We start from the raw sequence: 12,904 nt of genomic DNA on the forward strand, positions 1-12,904 counted from the left end.
CTATTCATATGTACAAATCAGATAAGTCTGTTGCCCCTTTTATTTGCATTTATATAGACTATTTACTTGTATTTATATAGACATTTTTGCCCTTTGTTATATACAATAGAGAGGTTTACAAACTTCAAGATGAGTAGGCATGTCTAAATTCTCTCTAATGCCTTTGGTTTCACATAAAGATATCTATCTACAAAGGCAGATGTTAAAAGATTATATAGTGATCTATATTAACAAGTCTACATTTCTTTCATAGAGTTAACTAACTTTTCTTTGTAATTCTATAATTCCATATGCAAAATATGCGAAATACCACCATAAGCAGTATTATCTGCAAGCAATTAAAGAGCCTATTGGTGATTACCAATGCAAGATACTCTAGAATATCCCAAATCCCACATCCACAAAAAAATAGTGTAGTTTCCATGTGTGATTGCAGAGTGAGCTATTAATTCATACTTTATAACAATATTTACTGAGTAAAAGGGGTCATGCTACACTTTTACCATTCACAAGCCTCAGCCTCAGAACTTCGAACCCTTTATTTTATAAAAAATGAAATATTATGCTAACTATGACCTTTTAACAACAGCCTATTCACAGTGGCCAAATGTTTTTATTGCTGACCTATTAATCTGTTATAAAACAATAATTTCCCAGGGTCATCTTTTTCTCTTTTTTTTTTTTTTTTTTGGAAAAGCAAAACAAAAACACGAAGGTTAAAAGAATAAACATTAAAACTGCAAGAAATATTCACCAAATGCAGAATTTTTTCTTGTTTCCTCTGCCAGAATTCTTCAAGTACATACTATAATTTACAGCTCTCCCTGCTCATATAAATCATGAATCTACACAGAAAAAAAATCAGTTCTGTACATACCTCTCTTCTAGTAATTTTAAGTTTTCCCATGTCCATTAGGCCCTTACAACCTAATCTTGCTCTGCCAATTGCTCCCATGGTGAGATCATTAAGTAAATTATTTAAAGATCAAACAGCCTGCAGTGACAATGGAGTTCCATGTAAGGTAAATGCTTCAAAGCCCCCCTCCCCCCTTCTCAAATTATAGCTCTACAGGCTATTCATCACCTCTGGATGGGGCATGCCCCACTATTACTTGGCTTTTTGCTGCAGGCTAAGGTAGCACCACTAATTGGCCTTTGTAACAAAACTGACCTGTGGACAGGATAAAACTTGTTTGGAGCTTTAGAGACAACAATTATTCAAGGTTAAAAACACATCAATGCCACAGCTACGTCACTATAATAAGGGTGAATGAATTTCTTCCTCTTGATTCTTAATGCGAAAGAATGCGTTCATGTTGTGCCCACGCCAAACAAAAGCTCCTTCAGGTAGTTGAACTAGTCCACTTTTCTTTCTTTCCCCCACCCCTTCTTTTTTAGCTCAAGGACAAGTAGGTCTATCATTTTCTTTATTTCTCCAGAGCCCCTTGGAGTGAGGGCCCTTTGATCTCCCAGAAGAATGGTAGATGGAACAATTTAACCGCTTAGTACAGGTGCAGGAGTTTATTTGACAGGTTGCAGCTTTTATTTCTAGCACATTAACCGCGTGCATACAAATAGGCTCTTGACAGATTCAAGCAGGTAGATCAGAATTTTTTTTCTAAGAAGCTCCAACAAAAGCCTGGTCACACCTGCGAGGATGGTGCAACTGAAAGCACTGCATCAATTAATGGCAGGTAAGGCCACAGAGCATCCTACTGAGAGGGAATTTTTACAACTCAGGAAGATAGCAAGCAGGAGGAACAGCAGCTTGATCAAGTCACTTGTCTCTCAGATTAAAGAGCCCCTACTTGATCTGAGTTATTTTAAAATAAATAACAACTGCAGTCACATTGTATTACCTGTAACAGAGAAACAAATGTAAGATGGAAGCAAAGGGAAAGGAAAGCTTTTTTAAATTGTGTTTACTCGAACCAGCACTTTTTTCCCCAAAGGGTGATCATCTATATGAATTATCTTACATTTGCTGTTACTCATGATTATGACTACTGCAGTGAAATTCTGCCCTTAGGAGGCTTGTAAACTGAGATTTTCCCCTCTCTTTTTGGTTTTTCACTTAGTTTAAGTGTAGTTAAAATGGTTCATAGAAGAAGATGCTATTCAACAGCTTAACAGCTAATAATAAGTCTGCTAAAGATTGCTTCTTCAGACTGATACCACTTAGGGAAGCCACAGATTTTCCATTTATTTGCTTCCCCTTTCTGTTTTAAGCTTGAGGTTGTTTCACCAGTGCACTGCAGTTCTTCAGAGAACCCCATGTTCTGAAAGCCACGGCATGTATTTGAGAGAGATAAAGGCTGGGAATGCACTGATCACGTGACAGCATTATGCATTGGAACATGTTGAATTGAGACTGGTCATATGGATGTATTTATGCAGGCATCAAGATATATTATACTGGTAAAACATATTCATGGGAATACTCATTCTAGTCTAAATGTCCCTCCCACATGCTGACATCAGTAGCCCCTTGGGGACCAGCAGAACTCCACTGATGGGTCCCATCAGACCTGCTCCACACTTAGTGATTTTTCTGATAACATGCTGACTCATAGCTGATGAGATCCTGGAGGACACGTGGCTTGTTTAATCACCTGGTTTTAACTATAGCAGCTGCTAAACAGATTTAGTGAAAATTACACCTTAGCTTTCCAGACAAATAATTTTCTCAGAGAGGTAGCAGGAGCGGAATACTGAACTGAGGAATGAATGCTGACGATAGGTCTTTGTTCAACTGTTTCAGATTTGTTCACAGTGAGTCACGATTGCAGTTAATTGAAATGGGATGCTTTTATTGTATAGCATGAGCTTCCTATAAGCCACTACCTTGGAACTTGTCTGCTAAGGACACATCTCTAAAGAATTTTGGGAACCAGCTGTTAGAAAAGGTAGTTTAACTGCATTGTGGCATACCTCTTTTGGCTGCTGCAGTTCCTTTCTGGGGGCTCCACACTGCTGTAAATGCATTCATTTAGCAGCAATTTTCTGGGTTCAATGTAACTTCTGCCGTTAGGTTTGAGATACTCTGCTGCTCACAAGTGGAGTTTGAATGGCTGCTGTAGAGTACAATAATGACAGTGCAGCTCCTAATGTGGCCTATGGACCATGGGGGGAAACAGCCTGGTAGCAGAGCAGAAGAGAGGTAACTTGTACTACAGAGCAGCAGGTAGCTGGTGAGCTTGCAGTTCCCTTCTCAACCCATCACACAAGAGCAAGCAATTCCACCAACACAGCCCACAGTCTGAGCCATCAAAAGCTGTCCATGGAAAGACTACTGGGAGATCAATAGCTGAACACAAACTCAATTCCATATTAAGTGCTCTCCTCTCCACCCCATACCAGCTGTCCTAGGATGCTGACCAACAGGCGCTCCTTGTTCTAGAACAAACAGCCTCCTTCTTTGTTTGTTTGCCTGTTAATTAACAGCAAATTCTCATTTGGAGAAAGCTGAACATCAGGATGTGGGAAAGACTGGCTCAGAGAGACACAGCGACATGCCCTGTCGGCAGTCTGCTGCTCTAGCTCCCACAGCCAGAGTCCAAAAAATAAATGTGATGCACCCCAGCTGCCAAAAGAGTTTCAATAAAAGGGGGATGTGAAATGCATTAATGATCAGAATTTTTAGCAAGATCTAATGAAAAAGACTTATCCTACTCTGAATGTAGAGTCTTTCCAATTTTAGCACTGGAGATAAAATATGCTGCTGCAGATTGTATTTCTGTTAGAGCTATTACAGGTTTATGTGAGTGCTAAAATGGTGCAACAAACATGGAAATTAGTGTCACAGTCTTTTATGGTTCTTTATTGCTCTTATTTAGCTCAATATATAATAGTTATGAAGCACTTAAATGTGTGTAAGCAGGTTTGTTTTTCAAAACTTTGAATTTGTGTCTGGTAACTGATCAATCAAACTTCATTTCCAAGCATTTTTCATACACAAATCTTAAAAGCCTATGGAGCATCAGGTTCCTAATGCCTGATAGATTAGAAGCAGGACTACAGAAAGCACAGATTCCAAAACATTTTTGTATGCCATAGCCTGTACCAGTTACAGCAGGAATATGTGATAAACACTTAAGGCTTTTTGGTGGGAGAGCAACAGGGAAGTATGAAAATTTTGATAAGTTCTGGTTCAATATGGCCATTAGAAGACTTTTTTAAAACTATTCTGGATTTCTTGGCAACAGGTTTTTGAAAAAAAGGTTGTTTCTTCTAATTTGCCACTTCAGTAGATAAATTCTAAATGCATGTGCTCATGTTTTGCATAACCAGAAATTAAAATGATGCTGTTTCACACTACAGCACTGCCCATAGAAACAACCACAAAATGTTCTAATTTTCTTAATGGTCTGCCCAGTACCAACCATAATAAATATATGCAGTGACTTTCTCTCTAACCACTGCGAGTGATCGATTTTGACTAGATTAGTTTTCTTTTACATCTATTTCCATGCATGTATAGCAGTTACTGTATTTCTGGGCTGAAACAGATCAGGAAATGCAGAAAAAGTAAATAATTTAATCATTTTTTTCTATCACAGTTCATTTTGCAGAGCATATTGATGCCTTACTCACCCACTTCTCAGTTTAGCTGCAGACTTTCACTAAAGGTCTTGTTGCATCTACCTGGCGTTCCCAGAAAGTATGACAGTTCATGGCTTCACCACTTTTATCTACAATTTTTACCTCATTTCAGTATGGATCCTGACCAGACAAAGCACTCCAAATGAAAAGGAACTTCTAAACCACTGAATTTTCATATTGAAAGCAGAACTCTCCAGGAAAATCTTCAAAGTTGCCAGTTGATTCTGCATATGTCACTCAGGAAATGCTCAGTGATCAAATTTTCAGTTTCTCCACCAAAGACTGAAAAGTTACCTAACTTAAATGCTTTTATTGTGGGTTTATTCAGCTATATAGATGAGATATTTAAATTTCAACTGAAATTTATTCTAGTTCTAATAAATTTCACATATTCACTTTCTGTTGAGGATGGATAACAATCACCTTAACTCAGAATAAACAAACCTATGTTTGAAATTAGAGAGAGAGAGAAAGTTTGTTTCCTCTCAAATGACCAATGGAGACTTGTCATGACTTTCCTGTTATCGCGAAATTCTGCTTGCAACTTAAATGAATTTCAGGGTTGGAATATCTGAATTTGTCATATGTCCAGAGATGCTGTGGATACCTCATTCCTGAAAGTGTTAAAGGCTGAGCTGAATACAGTTTGGGCAACATGATCTCATGGGATGAGTCCCACCCACAGCAGAAGGGTTGAAAGCATAACCATTCTATGATTCCAGGATACTATAAGTGCCCAAAACAAAGTTTTGCAAGAAGAATTCACCTAAAGTATTCAGGTAGAACAGCAAAAAAATGGCTTTTTAAATTCACTATAGCCATAGTATAAAGAATTATCAGGATTATTAATTTATTTTTAATATATAACTCCCATCACTTCTATACTCTATTTAGTTTCTGCATCTCAAGATGATAGGTTTGTATACGTAGAATGCCTTTTAAGTTATGCTTTTGTCATCAAAACCAATATAATAATTATGTATTACTATGTTGTAGGCTGATGACCTGAATGAATAGCACCAAACAGTATAATTAGTCAGGATAAATAGTATATTTTCAGATGGATTATCTAGATGGTAAAAAGACAATCAACAATACAGGAAATGCTTACCTGGTTCCAAAGGTCAAGGCTCACTGATAGAATTCCACAAATGAGGGAACACCAACAAGATCCTTCCCCATTGGTGGTCAGCCCTTATATGGGGTCTGGGAGAGGTGGAGCCAGACTCCACCCCTTCTGGTCACACAGGTGCATTGCCTTCACCTGCGCTCCAGAGGCTGACTCATTGCTCACCTCAGGTGATCAATCAGTGGTTCAGGCTGTGATTCAACAGTTCACATACATAGGTACACATAGGAGTAACTGAAATAAGACTTTTGTAACCTCTAGTTAATACAGAGATTCTTTTGTTTTACAGCTGTGTGTTTACAGTATTAAAGGCAATGTGTCTTCAGACCACAGACTTCCTCATAATTTTCAGATCACAATCATTAACATTTTCTATTTTGAAAAATGGAGAAAAAAAAGTGAATGTTTTGCTCACAATTATGCTATAATCAGTTAGCCCCATAGCTTGTCACACATATGCACGTTTAACACAGAATGATAGTGTCATGCTACACTACCATCACAGAACAACTGCAGTTTGAATATTGTTGACTGAGGCAATATTCATTTTGCTTTCTTACAATGATAAAAATATTCCTCTATTCTTGAATAAATCTATAGATTGTTGAAAAAATATATAAAGTCCAGATGCTTTGCACCACACTTTATGAGGTCATGTATCTCATCAGTTTTAAGAATGGTAGAGGAAGTACTAAAGGTACTTGCTGAAAGATATTCAACATATTAGATCCAGTTTTTCCTTTTAATATTGCAACAATTTTCTTTTAATGAAAGTTAGAGATTGAACTTAAAGTCAGTGAAATCAATGAGAATATTTCCAATGATGTGAAGCGTTTCAAATCTGAATTGCAACTGAGCTATTTTCTGGATACTTGGTCTCTCATACATATTAAGTTAATTCACATTATTTTGCAACTCTCATTTCTCCTGTATTTATATTCTTATGACAAAAAGCTCGAGTGGCTATTTTCCCAATTTGTTTTCTTTCCTAATTCACAACCCTCTTCCAGGGGTTTTTCTGTCAGTCTGCTCCTGAAATTTGTTCATCTACTTTCAACACCTTTTTTCTTGCAGAGCCAGCTACTAATGCTAGAATTATAAGAAGATTTTCTTTGAGGATTCCAAAGGACAGAAACTTTAGATTTTGAAATAATCACTACTGGCTATTTTATAGCCTTAAGTGAGCAATTACATCTTGCTATTTACTCTAGATCTACTTGACTGTTCCGTGCTCTTGAGTGCTCTTCAAAACATGTCAAAGTTGCAATAGATTGTAATGAAGACATAGGAGGATGTCTACATTACTAGCTGGTGAAGTGCATGGGAGGAAGGAGTAGGGTTTGATTTACTACAGGTGCCTTTGAATCCAGGACCTCATGCCTGCATCATTTGTATGTGATGATTTTTGTAGATGCCTGCCAATTGAATGCTTATATTTTTTAATCATAGCAATGTAGTTCATTTTGGACAGTGGTTCCAGGTATGTACTGTACATGCATGAGTGACAACTGCTGGAGTATACTACCTTTATGTTACAGCTCACAGGGGAGGGGAGGGGAGGGGAGGGGAGGAGAGGAGAGGAGAGGAGAGGAGAAAGCTGAGTCTTCTGTTGATAGAAACAGTGCTACACTGTTTATCAGTGGTATAGAATTATATAAGTGGCCTGTAAATTAATAAGAGGTGCCTTTGCTGGAAAATACACTTTTCTTTTATCCTATGAATAGTGTGGAGTATTACCACCTTCACCCCTTTAGACTGAACCATATCACTGCATAATGCTATTTCAGTCCATTTTAAGATGACTGCAAATTGTCTTTTATTTTTCTGTTGCTGTTAGAATAATGATCAAATATTGATATTTCTTCAGTTCATACAAATGGATACAGTCTTTTTACATACAACTTAGTCAATGTATTCCAATGTTCACATTAGGGATTTGGAAATCAATGTAGTTTTCCTGTTATTCTTTTATGATTAAATCAATTGGAGTTATTTACTCATAGCAGAAAATATGGGTGATTTCCAACCCTATGGCTTGGTGAATTGCTTTCTCTCCACTGCTGCCCTGTAATGAGAAGGTACAGGTTCTCTTCAGGGGTTGACTAAACTTGCTCATGTATAGCAGCAATTTGAGGTGCAGAAATTGTTTATTATTAAGGGCTAGCAATGTTTCCTGCCAAAGGCCATCTTCATCATTTGCCATTACATTAACATTGACAAAGCATGGTAATACTAAAACTCAGCAGTGCTGAACATACAAAGGAAAATAGCAGACACTTGGCAATTCCACTTAATCCAGCACACTTCATGCTCCTGTAGTAGAGAGACCTGTTAAAAGACAATGGAATAATCAAATAGATGCACAACAGGGCTTTTGAAAATACTATTCCTGAGATTCAGGGCTATAAAAAGATAGAAGACTGTACATTAAATAGATTTTTACTGAAGTTTCACACGAAAGCTGCATAGGCATCATCTAAGACTCTAGACCTCACAAGCAGATTTTATTTATTTTTCAGAGGCAAAAACAAGCATTAGTTTGCATGGGAGATAAAAGTAGAGCTTCACTTAATGCAATGGAATAAAAAGCTTATATTACCGGAGCCAAACTTTCAATATTCACCTTATTTCCCTAAGTATCATCCATGCTTTACTTTTGGATGGTTATGTGTATGCATGCAGTGTACAAAACTGATAGTTCCTTTGTTGCTTCTAGAGAAGAGCACCTCTCATTCATTTAAATTATGTATCAGCCAATATGCTTAAGCTAAAACTTGATTAAACATGAAATTCCACTATTCTTAATTTATGCAACCCATTCCAGATCATTACATTTGGAAAGACTATGATCTAGCAGCAACAGATAAGGGGAAAGAAATCACTCATAAATGTGTTGTTTTTTCTATCATGTCTTCCTCTTGAAATTAATTCAAAGAAAATGACACAATGATTGTGGTGGTGAGTTTCCCAAGTCTTAAGCAAACCATCAAGTTTATCAGAATTTAAAGCCCAAACCTTCTAAAACAGACTGTCTTCCAAATTAAATTATTTCCCATAAGGGAGAGATGTAGGAACACAAACAAGATAGTCGTGGTACCTTAATTCAACAAACCTTTTGGAGATTATAGCAGCATATCTTCTCCAGGCTTCACCATCTGGAAGTGGTCCTTATCTACTTTTGTGTATATTCAGACGACAGTTATCAGAAATTGAATATATCTCAAAAAAAAGAAAAAAAGAAAAAAAAAAGCAGAAATTAGACTTTTGGAGTATAAAGAAAAACACGAAAGCCTTAAGGCTCCAATGAAGTCTTTTTTGGGGTAAAGGCAGGAGGAAGAGATTATCTGCTATGTAATCCCTGATGTTAAACAATCATCATTATTCTGAGTGCTCAGAAAAATCTTCTGTTTATTTATCATTTCAGAACAACCAAATAAATAGGGAAAAGGAAATTCCTCAGAAAATGAAGATCTTAAGAGTTAAATCCTGGAAAGAGATCGCGTCTCCTTCGACTTAATCCAAAATAATTTTTATGAGTGAATTTTAAACTTCTTAAATTTGACTTTGTAATGGAAGCACTGACAGGTCCTTAATTATATCAATAAGCTTGAGTGCCTCTGTAATGAAAGTCAGGAACCAATTCATGTCACTACATCTTAATCTTTACATGTGGCCAGAAAAGAATATGAAAAATGGCAAACTTTGTAAGGCAGTGATGTATTTAGATCTCACTTTAAAATCAGAGGTGAATTCAATTTCTTGGCAGCAGTGATCCCATAAATCAAGCTTACTGGTGAATATTTTAAAATATATTTTCTCTTCTTTTTCTCAGTGTCTTTGAAGGCTTCCATTCATACAGCTGCTGAAGCCAAACCTCTTCAAAGCAGCACTAGAAAGCTCTCATTTCAGTGGAATCAACAACCAAGTCACTTAAATGGTATAGAGAAACTCAGTCAAGACCCAGGAAAGCAGAAATGAGGAAGAACAATGAAAGCATGTAGATTTTCATGCAGCTTATACACATGGATTCAACAGTGTTTTAAAATTCAGAGCCAGATATCAAAATTATAGAATCATAAAATAACTTGGGTTAGAAGGAACCTTAAATATCATCTGAGTTCCAACACCCATGATGTAGGCAGGGATGCCAAAATCAATACCAGCATGAACTGGCATTGAAGGAAAAGGATTACAAATGTACTAATACTGGAAGTGGCTGCAACAAGTGACAGGTGACAAATAATGAAGTCTGCTAACTGGGGCTGCCAGGATCCCTATTAGCAGTAACAAAAGTGTTTCAGACCGGAGTTAATGAAGGTATATACAGATGTAAAAGTATCTGAATGCTAAAGGAGAACTGCAAGTATTATTTCACAATCATACTATAAGGACTGTGTAATATATTGATCTAATTCCTACTCTGACATACTAAAGTAAACGTAATGTAATTCCACAGATTTCAGAAAAGCAGAATGAGTCAAAATCTACCACACTTCTGAAATGGGAGACAATGGCAAAATTCATACACCTAGTAAAAGAATTTTTCACCCATGCAGGTGACTCCTTAAACTCCATATCTCCCTCCCATTTGTGAAAAAACCTTATCTGCCCCTTGCATCATGTCAGACTGAAAAGGCAGGCTTCTCTAATGACTCCTAGCAGTATGTTCCCAGCCCATGTTAGTGACGTGCTGGAAAAGGGCTGCTTTCCTCCTTCCCAGCACCATCAGCTCATCATAAACATCCTCCTTTTTCAACGCCTGGACCCAGCCAAATATTCCAAGACCATTTTGAAACCTGGCTGTCCTTCAAGGCATCATCTTGGTACACACTGCCAATAAAATGCCAGTGGCTAGCCTTCCCTTGGTAAGCAATCTTCCTAATGTAAGTAGATCTGAAGTCAAAAATATCATTTGCATATAAACATCATACCTGGATGGAATCTAGTAAATTTTAAGTACAAATTTTGGAGTAAGTGACAAGCTTATTGAGAAGAGTTTGGAGACATGAGTGTTCTGCAACTGCAAGCTCAATTTGCTAATAAAGACAATACCTTACCCCAAAGGTTTTTTCCAGCTGCAGCCCCTGAAGCACAAACATCAAGCATGTATCACACAGAACTGTCAGTTACTACTGGAGCCAGAAAATTGTTGTTTCAAATGTTACAGTACAGGAAAATCGCCTCTCTGCACTTGCTGCCAAAAAAATGACAGCTTAATTTATGCCATGCTGAAGCTACATTACAGAGCCATTCAGCCTGGCAGTTAAGCACACTCCATGCTCACATCTTCCCCCTGTGCAAGTGCACTGGGGAGAAATACACAGGAACAGTAATAAGGACAATTGGCTGCAGTGTTTTCCATGTCACTGGAAGTAAATGCAGGTAAAATCGTATCAGCAATAAAATACATCACCCCAACCTTATATGCAGAACACGATTCAGCATGTGGATTCCCAAATAATCAGGAAGGACCTGTCATAGAATTGTTATGCATGAACTTGTGTCAGACCCCTGGGTTTTATATTGAAGGGAGGTGCTGAGGTACTACCCATGCCTTTGAAAATTATGTCAGTATCCTTGGTTCAGACCTTCAAAACTTGGCAATGTTTACACTTTCTGAAATTAAAAATCTGACAGTATCAAAGCACAGCCTACTGTCAATATTTGTCATCAAGGTTTTCACGAGATATTAAAGATGCACGACATTATTTAAAAATGAACCACTAGCCAAACAAGCAAATTATCATCCTAAATGCATCCTAAGATTGCCATGTAGTTTTTTAAGGCCAAAGCTTAATTTTGTTTGACACTGAAACAATGATCATCCGTGTAATAGAATGAAAGGAAATTATCATGTCTGCTCTTCAGCTTAGTTTATTCATATTAATCACATGGTAATTATGTCCAGAAAGATTGATCTTAAATAATCTTGCAAATGAAGAATTGTAATTCATTTCATAAACTCATCAAGATCAAAACTAGTTGATCTGGATGTCAGTTAATTTATTTCCCCTCTCTTTCCTTTTCTACTCAATGTTTGTAGGAATATTAATGTGTTCAATATTAATGTTTACCATTTACCTTTTACTAACAATACACTCATCCATAGTCCATGTATTTTACAGACATCTTCTGAGGTGGGGGGCAATAGAACAGAAGACTTCATAAAATAAATCAAATACACTTACCGTGGATATAAAGTGATACCTTAAAGACTCTGAGGGTAGTTTGAGAAAAACGTTTTTGCTGAAGTAAGGACACACTTGGAAATTCTGCGTAGGACTAAACAATGTCAAAATTCATCAGTAGGCAACACTGGAACAACACTGGGCTTAGAACTAGCACAGTTTCTCCAGGAGCACTTTACAGGGCTCATGTCCACATTTGTTTTGGTCTGAATTTAACATTTCCATTCCTGTTTTCAGAGTTTGCATTCTGAATGTACCCCAATAAAGAAAAAAAATAAATTACAAACAAAAAAACAAAAAACACAGAAAATGTGTAAAATATGCCCATTTAGTGCCTATTTAGTTAGAAATATACAGCAATTTTCAAGGTATAAAGGCTGAGTTATAAATCTTGTTCTGGTTCATTTGAAGGAATCAAATGTTAGGAAATCTTTCAGCAATATTAGATAAGTTTGACATCTAGTAAGGGAAATCAAATTAAAATGATTAAATTCCATATATTTTTTAAGTTTTAACTGCAATTTAATACATGAATACTGAAATATGTTTCAGTTATTTTCTGAAATCTCTTGCAAAGTTCTAGATGCAGGCCTTTACAAGCTTCTGTCATGCAGTTCCATTCAAGTGGATTTTTTTTCTCTTTCTCTGCTTGTATGTGTGTGTAAAGTTCTTGAATTTCATTCCTGTATGTTTTGTGCCTATTCATAGGTTGACACCATAAAATCCATAAACTCTTAATACAGACAAGACATTTTCTGTGTGCTTAGGAATGCTGTAAATTATCAATCTTCATTTCATGAGCAATAGGATCCTGTATTACTACTATCTGTGCCAATGCTATTCTTTGGATTAAGAAACACTATGTTCCATTTATTAAGAGTAACTACTCATTGATAGTTCTACCACGTAAACAAGAGACTCATCTTTGGCATGTGTATCTCTACTAATCTGATGTGTATAAGTTGTCAATACTTCAGCTGTGTCA

This window comes from Cyrtonyx montezumae, unplaced genomic scaffold, assembly GCF_038088225.1.
Source record: "Cyrtonyx montezumae isolate F1298 unplaced genomic scaffold, pur_monq_1.0 scaffold_8, whole genome shotgun sequence".
Lineage (NCBI taxonomy): Eukaryota > Metazoa > Chordata > Aves > Galliformes > Odontophoridae > Cyrtonyx > Cyrtonyx montezumae.